This window comes from Halichoerus grypus, chromosome 5, assembly GCF_964656455.1.
Source record: "Halichoerus grypus chromosome 5, mHalGry1.hap1.1, whole genome shotgun sequence".
In the NCBI taxonomy this organism is placed as follows: domain Eukaryota; kingdom Metazoa; phylum Chordata; class Mammalia; order Carnivora; family Phocidae; genus Halichoerus; species Halichoerus grypus.
Window position 1 is genome coordinate 86009868 of NC_135716.1, and position 19969 is coordinate 86029836.

General features: G+C 38.1%; 1 protein-coding gene and 1 non-coding gene across 3 annotated transcripts in view; both read right to left on the reverse strand.

The window, feature by feature from the left end:
- VPS45 (vacuolar protein sorting 45 homolog) overlaps positions 1-19969 on the reverse strand; it is a 64977-nt gene that overhangs the window by 5106 nt on the left and 39902 nt on the right. The window lies entirely within an intron of this gene.
- Positions 3751-3823, reverse strand: TRNAK-UUU (transfer RNA lysine (anticodon UUU)). Its single transcript has one exon. It is a non-coding gene; the product is annotated as a tRNA-Lys (tRNA).

A 19969-nucleotide genomic window follows, 5' to 3' on the forward strand; every position in this document is an offset into this window, starting at 1 on the left:
AGCTTTTTGAGGACACAAGTAATACATGAATACATTCTTCTGGCAAAAGTTTTAAATAGTACACATAGAGCTCAAGGCTCCTGGATCTTTCTTCTCCCCATTGCTCTTTCCAGAGGTAACAATTTGATTAACAAATATTTATTAACTGCCTACTATGTGCCAGGCACTGCTCTAGCAGCTATAAATACAGCAATAAGCAAAGTAAAAAAAAAATTCTTCCCTCATGGGATTTATATTCCAATGGGAGAAGGGGAAGGTAAATGAAATTAGTAAGTAAAAAGTAATAATAACATAACAGTAATAAGAATGGTGAGCTCATATCACTGTATGCGAGGTTCTCATTAGATAAAAACGATCCCACTTTAAAAAGAAATGGAGGCTCAGAGAAGCCAAGGTCTTACATCTTGAAAGTGCCAGAGTCGGGATACAAAGCCAGGCATCTGCCTCCAGAGTTTGCTCTCCTAAGCACGACGCAGCATTGCCTCTCTACAGTACGTGAGATGAACAAAGTGCTTTGGAGAAAAATACAGCAGGTTTGAAAAAGAGTTGGAGTGGTGCTGGTGGTGTGAGATTTTAAATCCTGTGGTCAAGGAAGGCCTCACTGAGAAACTGACATCTGAGCCAAGACCTGAATGAGGCAAGGGAAGGTATCTGGGGGAAGGGCAAGTGCAAAGGGACCAAGGCCGGGTGTGTTCAGGGAACAGAGGGGAGGCCAGTGTGGCTGGAGTGAAGTAATTAAGGTATTGGGTAGTAAGATATAAGACTGGAGATGTTAAGGAAGGGGATGGAGGGGAGTATGAAGATGAGATCACGTGAGGCCTGGTAGCTTATTGTAAGGATTTTGATTTTTACTCTGAGTAAGATGGGTAACCCCTGGAGGCTTTTGTGCAGAGATGAGACTTGCCCTGAGTGACCTGGGCATGTCTCTATCACTAGACAGATCCCTAGAGTGACCCAGAGAACAGACTGTAGGGTTAAGGGTTAAGGGTGAGGCAATTGTAACAATCCAGGTGGGAAATGGTGGTATCATGGACTAGGACAGCAGTAGTGAGAGGTGTCAGATTCTGGACATATTCTGAAGGAAAGGATCATAAGATTTACTGATGAATCAGGATGTAGGGCAGTCAAGAAAACACCAAGTTTTTGGCCTACGTAACTAGAAGGATGGATATGCAATTAACTGAGATGGAAAGTCTGAGGGAGGACCGTGTTTAGAAAGATATATCAGTAGCTTGGTCTTGATCATGTTAAATATGGGTAATTAGACATTCAAATAGAAGTGTCAAGTAGACAGCTGAATATACAAATCTGGAGTTTGGGGGAGAAGTTCAGACTAGAAACAGTGGTTCTTAATGGGGAGGGGTGTGAGAGAGATGTGATTTTATCCCCAGGGGACATCTGGCAATGTCTGGAAACATTTTTGGTTGTCGTAACTGGTGGAATGCCACCAGCATCCACTATGTAGAAGCCAGGGATGTTGCTGAACATCCTACAATGCACAGGACAGTTCACCGCAACAAAGAATTATCTGGTCCCAAACACTAATAGTGCTGAGGCTGAAAAACTCTGGATGAGAGATATAAATTTAGGAGTCAGTAGCAGACAGATTTTAAAGCCATGAGCCTGGATGAGATTGCCAAGGAAGTGGGTATAGATAGAGAAGAAGAGAGGTGGTCTAAGGACAGAGTTCCAGGGATTCCCAAAATAGGAGAAATGAACAAAAGTGACAGAGAAGGAATGGCCAGTGAGGTAGGAAGAACAGGAGACTATAGTTTCTGGAAGCTAAGAGATGAAGGTGTTTCCAAGGGAAGAGACTGAACAACTGCATCGAATGTTGCTCACAGGTCAAGTAAAATGAATGCTAAAAGCTGACTCTGGGGTTAGCCATGTGGAGGTCCCTGGGGACCATAGCAAGAACAATTCCAGAGAGCAATGGGGTGAAAGCCTGAACAGATCGAGGCTTATGGTATGTGGGTTCAAGAGAATATGAAGGAGAGGAATCAGAGACAATGATTAGAAACAATTCTTCAAGAATTTTTGCTACAAAAGAGAACAGAGAAATGATATGGAACCTGGAAAGAGATAGGAGGCTAATAGAGGGTTTTTAAAGGCGGGGTAAAAGTCAGTATGTTTCTATGCTTCTATGAATGATCCACTAGCATGGGAAAAACTGATTGAGGAGAGAGGAGTCAATTTGGAGTGATATCCTGGAGTAGGTGAGGGATGAGACCTGGTGCCTACCTGGGGGTGAGCTAGGCTACGAACACTGGTCCCAGGGGATGGGACAGATGGCAGAGGGGGTGGTGGCAGTGAGAGCTTGGGGAGTTCTCTTCTAATGGCTTCTCTTACCAGTTAATGTACATCTTGAGTAATATCTTTTTGATCTGTGTATCCGCAGTAAAAAATAGATGCTGCATTTAGAGTTTGCTGAGTGAATACCTGAATCAGATATGTATTTCTATTTTATTTTATTTATTTGAGAGAGAGCGAGAGAGCACGAGTGAGAGAGCACAAGCAGGGGGAGTGGCAGGGAGAGGGAGAAGCAGGCTCCCCACTGAGCAGGGAGCCCGAGGTGGGACATGATCTTGGGACTTCAGGATCATGACCTGAGCCAGACAGATGCTTAACTGCAAAGGGACCTGAGCCACCCAGGCACCCCCAGATTCATATTTTTTTAAAAAGTTAAGACCTTATCTTAAATGTCACCTGTCATGCTAAACATTTTCTAAATATCCAACAGCAATTTTATCAGGAGCAAAGAAAACCATTGGCATTCAAGCACCGATGTCTGAAAATAGTAGGAATCTTATATACAGCTCTTCACTGGATATATGATTTACCCATAAAGAACTTCTCATTATTTCTCAAATGTGCTGTTCCTCTTTTTTTTTTTTTTAAGTTCCTGTCCTTAACTATGCTGTTTCCTTATCCCTGACTGCTCTTCCTATGGAAATCCAACTTATTCTTTAAGGTCTAGCTCAGATGCTATCTCCTCTGTGAAGTATTTCCTGATTACTTTGCCTGAATTAATTATTTCTATTTAGGACATATTTTACTTAAATTACATGCATTAACACTTCTCAAAATTAAAAAAAATTTTTTTATTTAAATCCAATTAATTAACATAGAATTTATTATTAGTTTCAGAGGCAGAGGTCAGTGATTCATCAGTCTCATATAACACCCAGTGCTCATTACATCACATGCCCTCCTTAATGTCCATCACTCAGTTACCCCATCCCCCCACCCCTGCTCTCCAGCAACCCTCAGTTTGTTTCCTATGATTAAGAGTCTCTTATGGTTTCTCTCCCTCTCTGATTTCATCTTGTTTTATTCTTCCCTCTCTTCCCCTATGATACTGTTTTATCTCTTAAATTCCATATATGAGTGAGATCATATAATTGTCTTTCTCTGATTGACTTATTTCGCTTAGCATAATACCCTCTAGTTCCATCCACGTTGTTGCAAATGGCAAGATTTCATTTTTTGATGGCTGCATAATATTCCATTGTGTGTGTGTGTATATCTTCTTTATCCATTCATCCTGTTGATGGACATCTGGGCTCTTTCCATAGTTCGGCTATTGTGGACATTCCTGCTATAAATATTGGGGTGCAAGTGCCCCTTCGGATCACTACATTTTTATCTTTGGGGTAAATAGCCAGTAACACTTCACAAATTTTTGTACCTGAAAACCCCTAACAACAGAAAAGAATGAATTTACTATTATTATTTTTTAAGTAGGTTCCATGCCCAATGTGGGGCTTGAACTCACGACCCTGAGATCAAAAGCCACATGCTCTACCAACTGAGCCAGCCAGGCACCCCTGAATTTATTAGTCTCAAGGGTATAGTCCAAATTGGTTTACCACCTTACATCTTTCTTTGAGGTCTGGTATTTTGTTTTTTAAAACTCCATAAAAATTTTGTTATTTTTCATAAAAGGACCTTTTAAATTTTGATATAAACATATTTTAAGGTAGTAATCAGTTATTTAATTCTACCTCTGAACATCTCCCCAAAGTATAAGAAAACGGACTCTCCAAAAGATGTGTCATGTTTATTTTGTGCTTTTTTGTGTCCCTGGGACTAATTATATCCTGATTTGAGAAATACAAAATTTTTTGATCCCCCTCCACTGGACCATACGATTATCAAAGATAAGGACATCTTATTTTCTTTGAATTTTAGACGCTGACTTGAATAATACTGTGTATAAAGCAGCTACTCAAGAAATATTTTTCCTTGTGCTCCCAAACAATATAATCATAACCTCCGTCAATATTGTGGCTCACATTTCCTCTTGCTGCTCTTTGATAGAAGCAATAATAGTAAACAAGACAAGACTAAACTAAACAAAAAGCCAACAACTTAAAGGTAGATGGACAGGTGAATGGAGAAGTAAACTGTGGTATGTTCACACAATAAAATGTTACATAACACTGAAAAATGAGTGAACAGAGGTTATATGGTACAATATAGATGAATCTTAGAAGCAATGTTGAGTGAAAAAAAATGAAACCATTTTTTATAAAGCTCAAAAATAAGCAAAGCTAAATAATGCATTGTTTAGAAACATATAGATAAGCAATAAAAATCTCCCACCAAAGCAAGGGAACTAAACACAAGATGTAGCGTAGTGCTTACCTGTTGTAGGGAGGTAAGGGATGTAATTGGAGAGGAATACAAACAGATCCATGTTATTGGCAATTTTCTAGTTCTTGGGTTATGTGAAGGATTCAAGAGTGTTCATTATATTATTATACCTTCTAACTTGTATGTTACATACATTTATTTATAAATATAAAAACTTATATTAAAATACAATAAAGGGGAAAAAAAGCTGAATGGGTTTCTTTACTCTGGAGTTTCTCAGAATCTTCAACACACTAATGTGAATTGTGACTTTCCAAGAGAAGGATGCAGTATTTTCTAAACTTAGTTGGCTATAGAATCCTTTTTTAAGGTGCTACCTATCAACACCCAACAAATACCAAACACATTTTCTATAGGACAGACCTAGGAAACACTGAATTAAGACATAAAATATTTCCTTGATTATAAACCAGTTCCACTGAGGTTACTTTGTCCTATGACACTTTCTGACAATGTACTGCCTACTAAAAAATGTAGCTACTCCTTCCCATTTCCCACCTTAGTACTGGACACGTGACTTATAAAAACAAAACAAAACAAAACAAAACAAAAAGCCAAGCAAAAGAAAACAAACAAAAAGGAGCCCTTGGCTTTATTTCTTCTCCCACTGAGAAGAAACAGGACAAAAAAGCAAGCAATGGGATTCTGCATGTATCCAGCACTGTGCATGTATCATTCACTGGAGCGCGTGTGAGGAGGAAGGGTTACCCTCTTAGTCCACAGGGCACAAGATGGACTCCTCAGGGACAGAACTGCCTGTAATATCACTTACATGGAGGTCTGAAAGGAGGTTATCATCTGAAAACAAAAAGAGCTAGAGATGTATTTTCTCACCACTGGGAACATTCAAGACCACATCAATCTGTCAGAGCCACCACAACTATAGGAGTAGAATGGTGACCACCATAAAAAATGCAAGAAACGAAGCCCCCAAATAACCTACCTGCAGCAAGCATAGCTGCTGAAGACTCTGCAGACCTATTAATTACAGAGGTGCTGACTCTGGCAGCCTCAAAGGGGACATTTGAAGTGAGCACAAATGGAACTTGAGCTTCTAAAAATTTTTGTCCTCATAGACCACAAAGGTCATCTGGCAACAGGGCTACCTTCACAGTAAATTTCGTCACTGCCCCAGTATATTCCTACTTGGGATAATAATATAATTCTGCTCTTGAATTATGTTAAAGTAAAGGTTTTCAAAGCAAATGATTTGGAAGTATAGGTGATGACAGAGGTGGTGATGATGAACAATACCCAAAGTCCCTTTTACTTTGTGTCCCCCAAATACAATAGTAACAGTATCAGTGGCAGCGAGTAACAGAGTGCTTACGCTGTGCCAGATTCTCCTCCAAGCATTTTATATATATTCTATAACCAGTCATCACAACAATGATATGAAAGAGCTATTATGACCTCCCTTTTACAGCTGAGAAATGGAGGTGCAAAAAGGTTAAATAGTTTGCATAAAGTCATACAAGTGGACACATGGCAAAAGTGGGATTTAACAAGGTAGTCTGGCGCTGGGGCCCATGCTCATAACTGCTATGCACACTGCCTTTCAAAAGACCAAAGGGTATCATGTCACGTGCAAGAGTGGAAGTTTGACTTCTTTGCCGATAGAGCAACAATGTCTGCAACAGCCAAAAGAGCCCAGCTGTCCTTCGACAGATGAATGGATAAAGAAGGTGTGGTATATATGCACAATGGAATATTCCTCAGCCACCAAAAAAAATGAAATCTTGCCATGTACAACGATATGGATGGAACTAGAGGGTATTATGCTAAGTGAAGTAAGTCAGTCAGAGAAGGACAATTATCATATGATCTCATTCATTATGTCGAAGTTAAGAAACAAGACAGAGGATCATAGGGGAAGGGAGGGAAGAATAAAATCAGACAAAATCAGAGACGGGGAGAAACTATAAGAGACTTAACTGTAGGAAACAAACTGAGGGTTGCTGGAGGGGAGGTGGGTGGGGGGATGGGGTAACTGGGTGATGGACATTAAGGACGGCACGGGATGTAATGAGCACTGGGTGTTACATGCAACTGATGAATCACTAAACTCTACCTCTGAAACTAATAATACATTATGTTAATTAAGTTTAAATTAAAAAAAAAAGATATATATTAAAAAAAAGACCAAAGGGTACCCAAAGGTGATTTGTAAATCACAGGTCCTATTCAGCCCAGAGGCTCTAATGATAATCCCAGTGAAAGAACAGGTGTCTTGATGGATGCATCATTTGCGGTTGGGGAAGGTAATACAGCTTTGGTGGAGGAATGACAACTCGGGGCTGTGCTGAGGATAACCAACTACCCTTAGCACTTAATAATCCCAATGACACCAGGTTGATGACTTTTAAAAGTCTGTAGAACATCTTAGTATTTTATCATTAAAAAACATAGAAATGTAGATAATATAGAAATGTAGATAATACAGGAAGGAAACAAGTCACTTTTGTGTCACTCCACAGAGTTAGCAATGTTGAACTTTTCCTTCCATTTTCAACCTTTTATTGTTTCACCCAAGAAAGCCCGAAACAAATAAGCAAATATGTATTGGGTCTTACATACTACACAAAAAAGCATATCCTATAAACTTGTAAGAGACGAGAACTTTGTCCTAAAATGCAACATTCTGGCTACAAGCAACAAACTATTTAACCAAGTTTACGCAAAGGAGAAAGGTGTACTGGATGGTACGGGGCTGGGTGTGAGATGGAGTGACCTGGGAAGGGGATGAGTGCTGCTCTGCGACCAGACGGTATCTACCTCTGACTCTCTTGCTTCTGTGTCTCTCATTTACTAACAGGGGATACACTCCATCACAACTCTGGCCCCAGCAGGAAAGTAAACTCCCCCCAGCATTTCTACAGAGATGGTGATGATTCCAACAGTTTCAAAACCGATCCTGAAATGCCCATAAGTGAACAAGAGTGTCCTCTGGATTCCTCTTCCTTTGAAATGCAAATTGTTACAGGATCCTAATTTTTTCTGTAAATAATTCAGAGATCGAACCAACTCGTGGTTACAGGAGAAGGTCCAAGTTTCTAGTGTTACTTAAGTAGAAATCTATAAAGTACCTATTGATGATATGAATCAGCCCCCTCCCACCTTCAAATTTATTTACAGAAATACAAAATGCCAACTGTTTTCTAAGCCCTAAACTGTGCTCTCTACAAAAAAAACCTGTACTCTCTACATTGTTACTGACTTACTCTGTCAGGATTATATTATTACCAACACTTAGGCATCATCAACAGCTGCAACTAGTTAATCAAGTTAACCATTTTTATTCAAAGAGCAACATTGTCTTAAATCTCATTCTTAATTACATTTCAATGACAAAAATCTTAAAACAACACTAAATGATCCCTTACTTTTGTACTATTTTTCCCCCTGCTTTGGTTTACAATATTTCTTAGTAGGCAGAGAGCTTCATATATTGTCCATTTGGTAAAAACAAATTTTGCCTACCTTATAAGTGACATTTATAAGCAAGAGATTAAAATAATCATAGCTAGATAAATCTTCTTAAAATATTATTTCAACTGAGTGCTTAGGTGCCCAGACTGGAAACAGACTGAGTTCAAGTCCAGCTTTGTCACTTATTAGCTCTATGACTTTGGACAAGGTTTTCACTTCCCTAAAACCTCAATCTCCTCATCTGAAAAATGAAATCAATGATAATAATAAAAATATCTACTTTGTTGGGTCATCACGAGACTGAAACAAAACTGAATGGGTAAAAAGGCAGTACAATCCAGTAGAAATGTAAACAAGTTACAAATGTGAGCTGCTGTGTAATTCTAAATGTTCTATAACTATATTAGAAAGGTAAAAAAGAAAGGTAACATTAATTTTTTTTAAGATCTTATTTATTTATTTGACACAGAGAGAGAGATCACAAGTAGGCAGACAGGCAGGCAGAGAGAAGCAGGCTCCCTGGCAGGGAGCCCAATGCGGGGCTCGATCCCAGGATGCTGGGATCATGACCTGAGCCGAAGGCAGATGCTTAACCTACTGAGCCACCCAGGTGCCCCAAGGTAAAATTAATTTTAATAGCATATTTGACTTAACCCATATATCTAAAACATTATCAACTTCTAAAATTATTAATGAGATATTTTACACTTCTTTTTTTGGTACTAAGTCTTTGTGACTTGATATATATTTTATACCTGTAGCACACCTCAAATTAGACTAGCCACATATCAGGTGCTCAATAGCTACACGTGACTCGTGGCTACCTTATTGGATAGCACAGGTATAACGTGTTATAACAGTGTCTAGCACATAGTATGTACTAAATAAATTTTAGTCCTTGGTATCATCATGATCCCCTTTTTAGGAATTGCTATGGATCAGTGTTTCTCCAGGTATGTGACTCAGAACGCTAGCTAATATCAGGTGGTTCTAGAGCAATGGCGTTAAAAAACACTGAATTACACAGTAAGAAAACTATTCCTTTTTAAATTACTTTTTTATCTTTCTGACTGTATCAAGAAAAAAGTGTCAGTTTGATACTATAGTACTTTGTTTTTTAAAATTTTAATTTCTTACTGATATAGAATTTACCAATTTTAAGGGCATTGTTTGATTTTGACAAATGTATACAATTGTGTAACCATTTCCTTAATCAAGATATAGAACATTTCCATCACCTGAGCCAGGGCTTCTAAAAAATCAGGAAACTCGCACTGCCTCAACAACAAGAGCCCTGAAGTCAACCCCACATCTTTGAATACATAAAGTCAAATTGCTTTCCAGAAAAGTTATACCAATTTATACTTCTAGTAGTAATATTTGAGTCTGCCTCACTGCACTTTTAAGGAAATAGTCAGAGATGGGACAAGGGTTTATCAATATACAAGATGTTTATTGACATCATATTAAACAAAAATTGTAAACAATCTAAATGTCTAATAGTAATGGTTAAAGACACTTTTTTTTTTTTTTTTTTTTTTTTTGAGAGAGAGAGCGTGCACGAGTGAGTGGCGGGGGAGAGGCAGAGGGGGAGAGAGAGAATCCTAAACAAGCTCCATGCCCAGAGTGGAGCCTGATGTGGGGCTCAATCTCATGACCCTGAGATCACGACCTGAGCTGAAATCGAGAGTTGGATGCTTAACCAACTGAGCCACCCTACACGCCCCTAAAGACACAATCCTAAAGTTGAAATTATACAGCTATTAAAATTATTTTAAATAATTTTTTTAAAGATTTTATTTATTTATTTGACAGAGGGACAGCGAGAGCAGGAACACAAGCAGGGGAAGTGGGAAAGGGAGAAGCAGGCCTCCCGCTGAGCAGGGAGCCCGATGCGGGGCTCAATCCCAGGACCCTGGGATCATGACCCGAGCTGTAGGCAGACACTTAATGAGTGAGCCACCCAGGTGCCCCTATTTTAAATAATTTTTAATAACATGGGAAAGTATTCTCAATATAATTAAAAGTAAGAAAACAAGTAGAAAACTATATAGACAATATGATCCTAATTATGTCAAAACCAAAATAAAACGTGGGGCGCCTGGGTGGCTCAGTTGGTTAAGTGTCCAACTCTTGATCTCAGCTCAGGTCTTGATCTCAGGGTCATGAGTTCAAGCCCTGTGTTGGGCTCCGCACTCAGCAAAAAACATAAAAACCAAACCAAACCAAACACAAAAGAAAAAACTCAAAAAACTTTAGGTAAAGAAAAAACAGGAAGGAATATGCCAAAATATTGACAGTGGTTAACTTTAGTTGTACTGTTATGAAAGATTTTTACTTTTTTTTTTAAAGATTTTATTTATTTATTCATAAGAGACAGAGAGAGAGAGAGAGAGGCAGAGGGAGAAGCAGGCTCCCTGCTGAGCAGGAAGCCCGATGTGGGACTCTATCCCAGGACCCTGGGATCACGACCCAAGCCGGAGGCAGACGCTTAACCATCTGAACCACCCAGGGGCCCAAGATTTTTACTTTAATATTTAATTTTTTTATTATAATGACAATGAATTACTTCGGGGGAGGAAAGCTTGTTTTTCTTTATTTGTCTTTGCTTTCAGAAAATAACTGAAAAATGGGACCATTAATTATTGTGCAGGCATATAGAGAGTTTAACTGAACCCAGGAGTATTACAGAGAACCTACTATGTGTAGTCATTATTATTGGTTCAAAAGGGAATCTGGCAGTAAGAGGATTGTTAATCTGGGGTCACCTTCTAGCAGGGTATGTTTTCCTCCTTGTCAAAATTCTTAAGTAACTAAACTGATAGCACTGGAGACTGAAGTGCTCTCTTCACCTAAGTTTAGGTGGGGTTCAGGCAATGGCAGCACTGTTGGCTAATACATCTACCTAGCCTTCCTCTTCCCCTTCACTTCTATCCTGAATTCCGAGAAGACAGAGGGATTTCTTCTACTGGGAGAAGAATTCCATCCATACGGATCTGGTTCTTGGCCTCTCAGCTCACATAGCTAACTTAAAGTGTCAATTGCGGCCAGCAGGGACTAGAACTCTTTAATATTGATTGACTTGCGAGTGATAAGGCAAGCCAGCTCAAATCCCTAACCAAGATGCTCATTTATTTGCAAGGTAGGATCATGTGCATCAGAAACACAACTAGAATAACAGATCAGTCTATTGTAGGTGAATAAATAGTGGGTATTGTTCATTTAAATACACCTAGGAATTTGCATTTTTATAACAACACATGTTTATTTTGAACATTTAAGATAAATAATACTTCTCTTAAGCATATTAGCTTTGATAGCCAGCATGATCCTGATAAAATATGTCAGATTTCACGATTCTGCTCAAAAACCTACAATACACACAAAAACTAGTATGTGTTTATAGCAGCATTATTTATAACAGCTAAAAGGTGGAAATAGCTCAAATGTCCATCACTGACAAATGGATAAACAAAATACGATATATGCATACAATGAAATGTATTCAGCATTAAAAAGGAACGATTAAAAAGGATACAGGTTACAACATGGATGAACCTGGAAAACGTTATACTAAGTAAAAGAAACCACTGACAAAAGACTACATATTATATGGTTCCATTTACATGAAAAGTTCAGAACATGGAAATCTATAGAAACAGAAAATAGATTAGTGGTTGCTTAGGCCTGGCGTGAGGGAAATTCTTTCTGAGGTGTTGAAAATATTCTAAAATTGACTGTGGTAATGGTTGCACACATCTGTGTACATACCCCAAACCACTGAATTGTATACTTTAAAGGGATGAATTGTATATAACATAACAAGTTATATTTCGATAAAACTGTTAAAAAACAAACAGACTCCACACCCGACAATGCTCTCTAACTCATAGTGAAAACCAGTCCTCGCAAGAGCCGACAAGGCTCTCCACTGTGAGGCCCCAGATACCTCTCTCACTGCAGCTCCCTCTCCTTTTCCCAGCCTCTCCGGTCTCCTTACACACACTGCGTGATTGTGCCTTAGGACACGGCTCTGCTGTGCCTGGGATGTTCTTCCCTCCATCTGTTTGGTTCACTTCCTCACCTCCTTCAAGTCTTTCCTCAAATCTCTGAACGAGGCCTTTCCTGACACCATACTGCGTAGTGTAACTTATCCCCACAGCCCCCATGCAATACCAATTTCCCTTTACTTTGCTCTGCTATTTTCTTCCACAGTATTTATCACCTTCTGAATTACTATAAAGTTTACTTATTAAGTTTGTTTATTTTTGGCTCCCTCTGCATTAAAATGTAAGCTTCACAAGGGTTAGGATCTTTGTTTTATTCACAGAGGTATCCCATGCTCAGTAAATATTTGCTGAATGAGTGAATGAACTATTAACTTTATGCTGTTCTTGTGTGTTCAATATATATTTACTTATGTATTCTAGAACTTGTAACTCGGGCAAAATGACTTCTGACTGTTCCACATAGATGTTGGTGAAAATATCTGTCGTGCTATAGAACAACTCATGTCATATATATAATTCCTAGAAGCTGAAATTTGATGTATTCCTCCCCCCCTCCTCTGCAATTGAGGGGCAGTATGACTAATGAGACAAATGAAGACGGAAGTTGGGGGCGGGCAAGCACTGAGACAGGAGACCACGGTATGCACACTGCAAACCTGCATGGACCCCAGAAGCACAATGGACTAACCACTTAGGGCAGGTACCTGCTGCATGTGTTCAGAGCCCTACGAAATCCACTACCCAGATCCTTTTTCAGGGCAGGTTCTCGGCCTTCAAAAAACCATGAAAATTATGCCTTTAAAGAGGTCCCTATGATTGGTTAGTATCTTTTTTCTTTGTGTTTCATTATGTACAAAGGAGGGGGGGCAATACAAAATTCATATTAAACTTCATATGGCTATGGAGAGAAGAAAATATTGACTGTCTCTCTTTATCCAGAAGGCAATTTTATTAAGAATGTTGCTAAGGAGGGACGCCTGGGTGGCTCAGTCGGTTAAGCGTCTGTCTGCCTTCGGCTCAGGTCATGATCCCAGGGTCCTGGGATTGAGTCCCACATCGGGCTCCTTGCTCAGTGGGGAGCCTGCTTCTCCCTCTGCCTGCCTCTGTCTCTCTCTCTCTGATAAATAAATAAAGTCTTAAAAAAAGAAAAAAAAGAATGTTGCTAAGGAGGTAATTAGCTTCTGGAAAATTCCTTGGTGTCTTAGTAGCATATACATGCCTTCTATTTTAAATGGTGTTTAAATCTAAACAAAGATAATTACAGTTACACCTAATCAGAGCAGGCCCTATAGAAACAAATCATATAGCACACTGCAAGGCCTGTAGAACTTTGCTTCTTTGTAACCAGTACTTGAATCACTGAAAAATATTGTCACAAAAAAACTCTTTTAAAGAAAGAAGACACTTACATGCTACATTAACAAAATGAATGGTAAAAATCCTATGGTCAATCACCTCATGAGATGCAGAAAAAACATTTGACAAAATTCAACAACCATTTTGGATAAAAATTCTCAACAACATTGAGTACAGAGGTAATGTACTTCCAACATAATAGTCACCATGACAAGCCCACACCTAACATCATACTCAATGGTGAAAAGCTGAATCTCTAAGCTCAGGAACAAGACAAGTATGTCCACTTTCACCACTTTTATTTAACATAGCACTGGAAGTCCCACCCAGAACAATTAAGCAAGAAAAAAAAAGGCATTCAAATTGGAAAGTCAAAAGTAAAACTCACTATTTGCAGATGACATGATATTATATATAGAAAACCATAAAGATTCCACCAAAAAAATATTAAAATGAATTCAGTAAAGTTGCAGGATACAAAATCAATATACAGAAATCTACTGCATATCTATACACCAATAATGAACTATCAGAAAGAAAAATTGAGAAAACAACCCCATTTACAATTGCATCAAAAAGAATAAAATGCCTAGGAATAAATTTAATGAAGGAGGTGAAAAGACCTATACACTGAAAACTATAAGACAATGATGAGAGAAAATGAAGACACAAATAGATGGAAAGATATTCCATGCTCATGGATTAGAAGAATTAGTATTGTTAAAATATCTATACTACCTAAAGCAATCTATATATTCAATGCAATCCCTATCAAAACTCCAACGGTGGGGTGCCTGGGTGGCTCAGTCAGTTAAGCGTCTACCTTCGGCTCAGGTCATGATCTCAGGGTCCTGGGATTGAGCCCTGCATTGGGTTCCCTGCTCAGCAGGGAGTCTGCTTCTCCCTCTCCCTCTGCCCCTTCCCCTACTCATGCACGTGCACACGCTCTTTCAAAGAAACAAAACAAAAACAAAAAACCTCCAATGGCATTTTTCATAGACATAGAACAAACAATCCTAAAATTTGTATGGAACCGCAAAAGACCCTAATAGCCAAAGCAAACTTGAGAAAGAAAAGAGTTGGGAGACATCATGCTCCCTGATTTCAAACTATATTACAAAGCTATAGTAACCAAAACAGTACAGTATTAGCACAAAGACAGATCAGTGGAACAGAACAGAGATCCCAGAGATAAACTCATGCATATACAGCCAATTAATTTATGACAAAGGAGGCAAGAATAAACAATGGGGAAAGTCCAGTCTCTTCAGTAAATGGTATTAGGAAAACTGGACAGCCACATGCAAAAGGATGAAACTAGACTATTATCTTATACACAAAAATAAACTCAAAATGGATTAAAGACTTGAATGTAAGATCTAAAGCCATAAAACTCCTAGAAGAAAACATAAGCAGTAAGCTCTGTGACATTGGTCTTGGTGATAATTTTTTGGATTTAATACCAAAAGCAAAGGCAACAAAAGCAAAAATAAACAAGCAGGACTACATCAAGCTAGAAAAGCTTCTGCACAGCAAAGGAAATAATCAACAAAATGAAAAACCTACTAAGTGGGAGAAAATACTTGCAAATCATATATCCAATAAAGGGTTAATATCCAAAATACATAAAGAACTCAAACAACTCAATAGCAAAAAGACCCCAAACAATCCGATTAAAAAATGGGCAGAGGATCTGAATAGACATTTTCCCAAAGAAGACATACAGGAAGCCAACAGGTAGATGAAAAGATGTTCAACATCAGCAGTCATCAGGGAAATGCAAATCAAAACCAGGATGAGTTATCACCTCATACCTGTTAGAATGGCTATTATCAAAAAGACAAGAAATAACAAGTGTTGGCAAGGATGTGGAGAAAAGGGAAGTCTTGTGCACTGTTGAGGGAATGTAAATTGGTGCAGCCACTATGGAAAAGAGTATGAAGCTTCCTCAAAAAAATTCAAAATAGAACTACCATATGATCCAGCAAGTTGACTTCTGGCTATTTATCCAAAGAAAACAAAAACACTAGTTCAAAAAGATATACACACCCCCATGTTCATTGAAGAATTATTTTCAATAGCCAAGATAAGGAAACAACCTAAGGCTCCATCAACAAATAGATGGATAAAGAAAATGTGGTGTGTGTGTATATATATACACACCCACACACACACATACACACACACAATGAAATAATATTCAGCCATAAAAAAGGATGGAATCTTGCCATTTGTAGAAACACAGATGGACCTTGAGGGCATTATGTTAAGTGAAATAAATCAGACAGAGAAAGACAAATATTGTATGATCTCACTTATACATGGACTTTAAAACCAAGCACAACAAATAAGACAAAACCAAGCTCATAGATACAGAGAACAAACTGGTACTTGCCAGAGGCAGAGGGTGGAGGGCTGGGTGAAATGGGTGAAGGGAATTGAAAGGTGCAAACTTCCATCTATAAAATAATTAAGTCATGGAGATATAATGTAAAGCCTGGCAACTATAGTTAATAATACTGCATTGTATATTTGAAAGTTTTGCTAAGAGAGTAAACCTTAAAGGTTCCCATCACAAGAAAAAAATTTTTTGTAACTATATGTGGTTATGGATGTTCACTAGATTTAGTGTGGTAATCATTTTGCAATATATATAATTATCAAATTATTATGCTGTATACCTGAAACTAATATACCTCAATTTTAAAAAAGAAGGTACTTAAGAAAGAGGAGCTTAAATTCAAATAACTTTGAATGGCAAGTTGAATTTCAGATTCAACTAATGTATATCTTCTTTTGAAATTTAAGGGACATCTTCAGATACCTTTTGGCTTAAGATGAAGCTTACTTATATACAGGCCCCATTCTTACCAAAAAATTACATTAATTTCTGGAAATATACAAGGGAGAGAAAAAAGAATTGCTTTCTGTTCTTTATTTTTTGTCTACAACTAAGATTTTGTTTCAATACGCAGTAATCTTGATATATTTTATTTAGTAAAAAAAAAATTTTTTTTAAGTAAACTCTACGCCCAACATGGGGCTCAAACATATGACCCCAAGATCAAGAGTTACATGCTTGGGTGCCTGGGTGGCTCAGTTGGTTGGGCAACTGCCTTTGGCTCAGGTCATGATCCTGGAGTCCTGGGATCGAGTCCCCGCTTTGGGCTCCCTGATCAGCAGGGAGTCTGCTTCTCCCTCTGACCCTCCCCCATCTCATGCTCTCTCTCTCTCATTCTTTTTCTCAAGTAAATAAATAAAGTCTTAAAAAAAAAAAAATGCTCTACCAATTGAGCCAACCAGGCACCCCCAATCTTGATGTATTTTAGAAATAGAAGGTATCCCAGGATGAAGGTTACTCAAATTGCTACACGAGAGGTAAGGGCACATGTAATTTTCTAGGATGCAAGAGATCAATTTTGACCTATCTGCCATTACATTAAGTATCTTGTCCCAAATCATAAACTAGTAAGTGGTGGTGCTGGGATCTGACTGCAGAATAAACCTGTAGTGATCTCAAGTTTTACTTAAGAAATCAGGGAAATCAAGTGACCTGTATCCCAGAAATATCCTGCAACAGGCATTTCCCACTCTGGAGGGATAGTAGTTTCTATATCAGCACATCACACTCCCAGCTACAAGACATGGTTTTTTTTCCTGATCCAATATCCCACTAATCCATATCCTTGAAGGGCAGCCCATATCACATTTTACATGATTCCAAGTATTAAAGGAGGACACTCATCACTCACATCTAAAAGTATACTGTTTCATGATCACCAGTCTCTTAAAATACTACTTCTGTGCTGTACAGCTCTTGAGCTCAATGTTGTGTGGCACTTACTCCTTTGGACTTTTCCTTAAGAAATAACCCACATATTACAGGGGCACCTGGGTGGCTCAGTCGTTTAGCGTCTGCCTTCGGCTCAGGTCATGATCCCAGGGTCCTGGGATCGAGCCCCGCATTGGGCTCCTTGCTCAGCAGGGAAGCCTGCTTCTCCCTCTCCCACTCCCCCTGCTTGTGTTCCCTCTCTCGCTGTGTCTCTCTCTGTCAAAAAATAAATAAAAATCTTAAAAAAAAAAAAAAGAAATAACCCACATATTACATAGGGAATTGTACAATAAGCCCCCTGCACAAAAATTAAACCCTAACAATTCACAGAAACAAATTATTAAACTTTCTGTCCCCCAAAACAAGGTTCTTTGCTAGCTCACAGTAGCCCCACTAAATCCAGTTATAAAACTGATTTTAAAAAATATTAACCTTTCCACTTACTGAGAGTCTAAGATTTCAAAATATATTAAGAGTTGTAATCTTACTCAATATGCTAGTAATACCCAAGGTCGCCCACACTCATCACGAAAATGGAGCCCTTCCACTAAAAGCTGAAGCTAAGTTACTTTCGATTACTTAAGCCTTTACAATAACTGATCTCTGAAATACAAATTCCATTATTATTTTTTTAAAAGATTTTATTTATTTGACAGAGAGAGAGAGAGAGTGAGAGAGAACAAGCAGGGGGAGCGGCAAAGGGAGAGGACCCTGAGATCATGATCTGAGCTGAAAGCAGATGCTTAATCTACTGAGCCACCCAGGAGCCCCTATTTTTTTTTTTTACTGATTGTGATAAATTTCACTGTTTACCTATTAGCTAGAGGTTATATCTTTGTAAATATAAATGATAAACACCTGATTTTGGATCATTTATGTACTGTAAACTTTAACTAATATTTTCCAGGTTGGCAATTACCACAGTAACTCCCTCCTTAAAAAGTTTCATTGGTTAGGACCAGTGAACAATCCTGCTCAAGATTTTTATTTATTTATTTATTTATTTACTTACTTACTTACTTACTTACTTATTTGACAGAAAGAGAGATAGTGAGAGCAGGAACACAAGCAGGGGGAGTGGGAGAGGGAGAAGCAGGCTCCCCGCTGAGCAGGGATTTTTATTTATTTATTTATTTATTTATTTACTTACTTACTTACTTACTTATTTGACAGAAAGAGAGATAGCGAGAGCAGGAACACAAGCAGGGGGAGTGGGAGAGGGAGAAGCAGGCCTCCTGCTGAGCAGGGAGCCCGATGCGGGGCTCGATCCCAGGACCCTGAGATTATGACCTGAGCCGAAGGCAGACACTTAATGACTGAGCCACCCAGGTGCCCCCCTGCTCCAGATTTTATCAAACCTTCTATTGCTAATGCTATTGGCTCAAACATAATTCAGGGTACTGCTTAACATACTGTCAGGTCAGACAAAGAAATACCAAAGCTGGCTAGTTGGAAGAATCTAGTCTAGACCTTTTGCAAAGCAGCCTCACTTTCTTATTTTTACATAAAAGATTATTTAATTGCTCAACAACCGGAAAGTATTTGGGGTTATAGAACTAATGTGATTAAAGAAAAATGAAGGATTCGAAAACACGAGGAAAGAAGAAATTAACAAAAACATCAGGCAAATTAGAAAAAGAGGCAAAACGAACTTATAGCCATAGAAATATAACCTTTGAAGTTAAAAACTGAATGGACAAATTAAACACAGATGAAGACAGAATTATTGAACTGGAATACTGATCTGAAAAAATTACACAGAAGGCAGCACAGAAAGATACGGATGTATAAACGAGAGGTTAAGAGACAGATGAAGGCCTAACACATATCTCATAGGAATTCCAAAAAGGGAGAACAGAGGAAACAGAAAAGCAGCAATGTTCAAAGAAATAATGACTGGAAAATTTCCAGTAATTATGCCAAACATGAATTTTCATACCAAGTAGCATAAATAAAAATAAATCCACATTTAGATACATAATACTGAAACAAGAACACCAAAGACAAAAAGATAATCTTAAAAAGAATCAGAGAAGAATATATTGCCTATAACCCCAAAAACAATTATAGTGAGAGTAGACTTCTTTTTTTTTTAAAGATTTTATTTATTTATTTGACTTATTAACAGCAACAATTAAAAATAATATTCTATTGCCTTCTAACGTTTAAGTGCTGAGAATAAATTATCAACCTGGATTTCTAAACTTAAACTAAGATGTTTTTAGGAAATGATTAGAGATCCTTCACAGGATCCTTCCAAGATCCTTGTATTATTTGAGAAAGGCAGAAATAGATTACTTTTAACCTGTTTCTTCATTCATCCAACAAGCATCTCTTTAAAGGCAAGTAAAACTAATCTACGGTGATAGAAGTCATAATGGTGATTACTTTGCGGGAGTTGTGACAAGGAGGGGACATGAGGCATAAGGGAGACTTCCAGAGGTGCTGGTAACATTCTACTACTTGGTTTGGGTGGTGGTTACATAGTTATATTCACTTTGTCATATTTCATTGAGTGGTCTGCTTACCATTTGTATGCTTCTCTGTATGTAATGAAGTATGTAAGTATATGTAATATTTCTATAAATTATAAAAGGAAACTACGGCACAGTTTACAAAATAAAATTTTGATAGATTATGAAGCTATAACTTTAAATACAAGTCCTAAAAATGATGGAAAAAATAG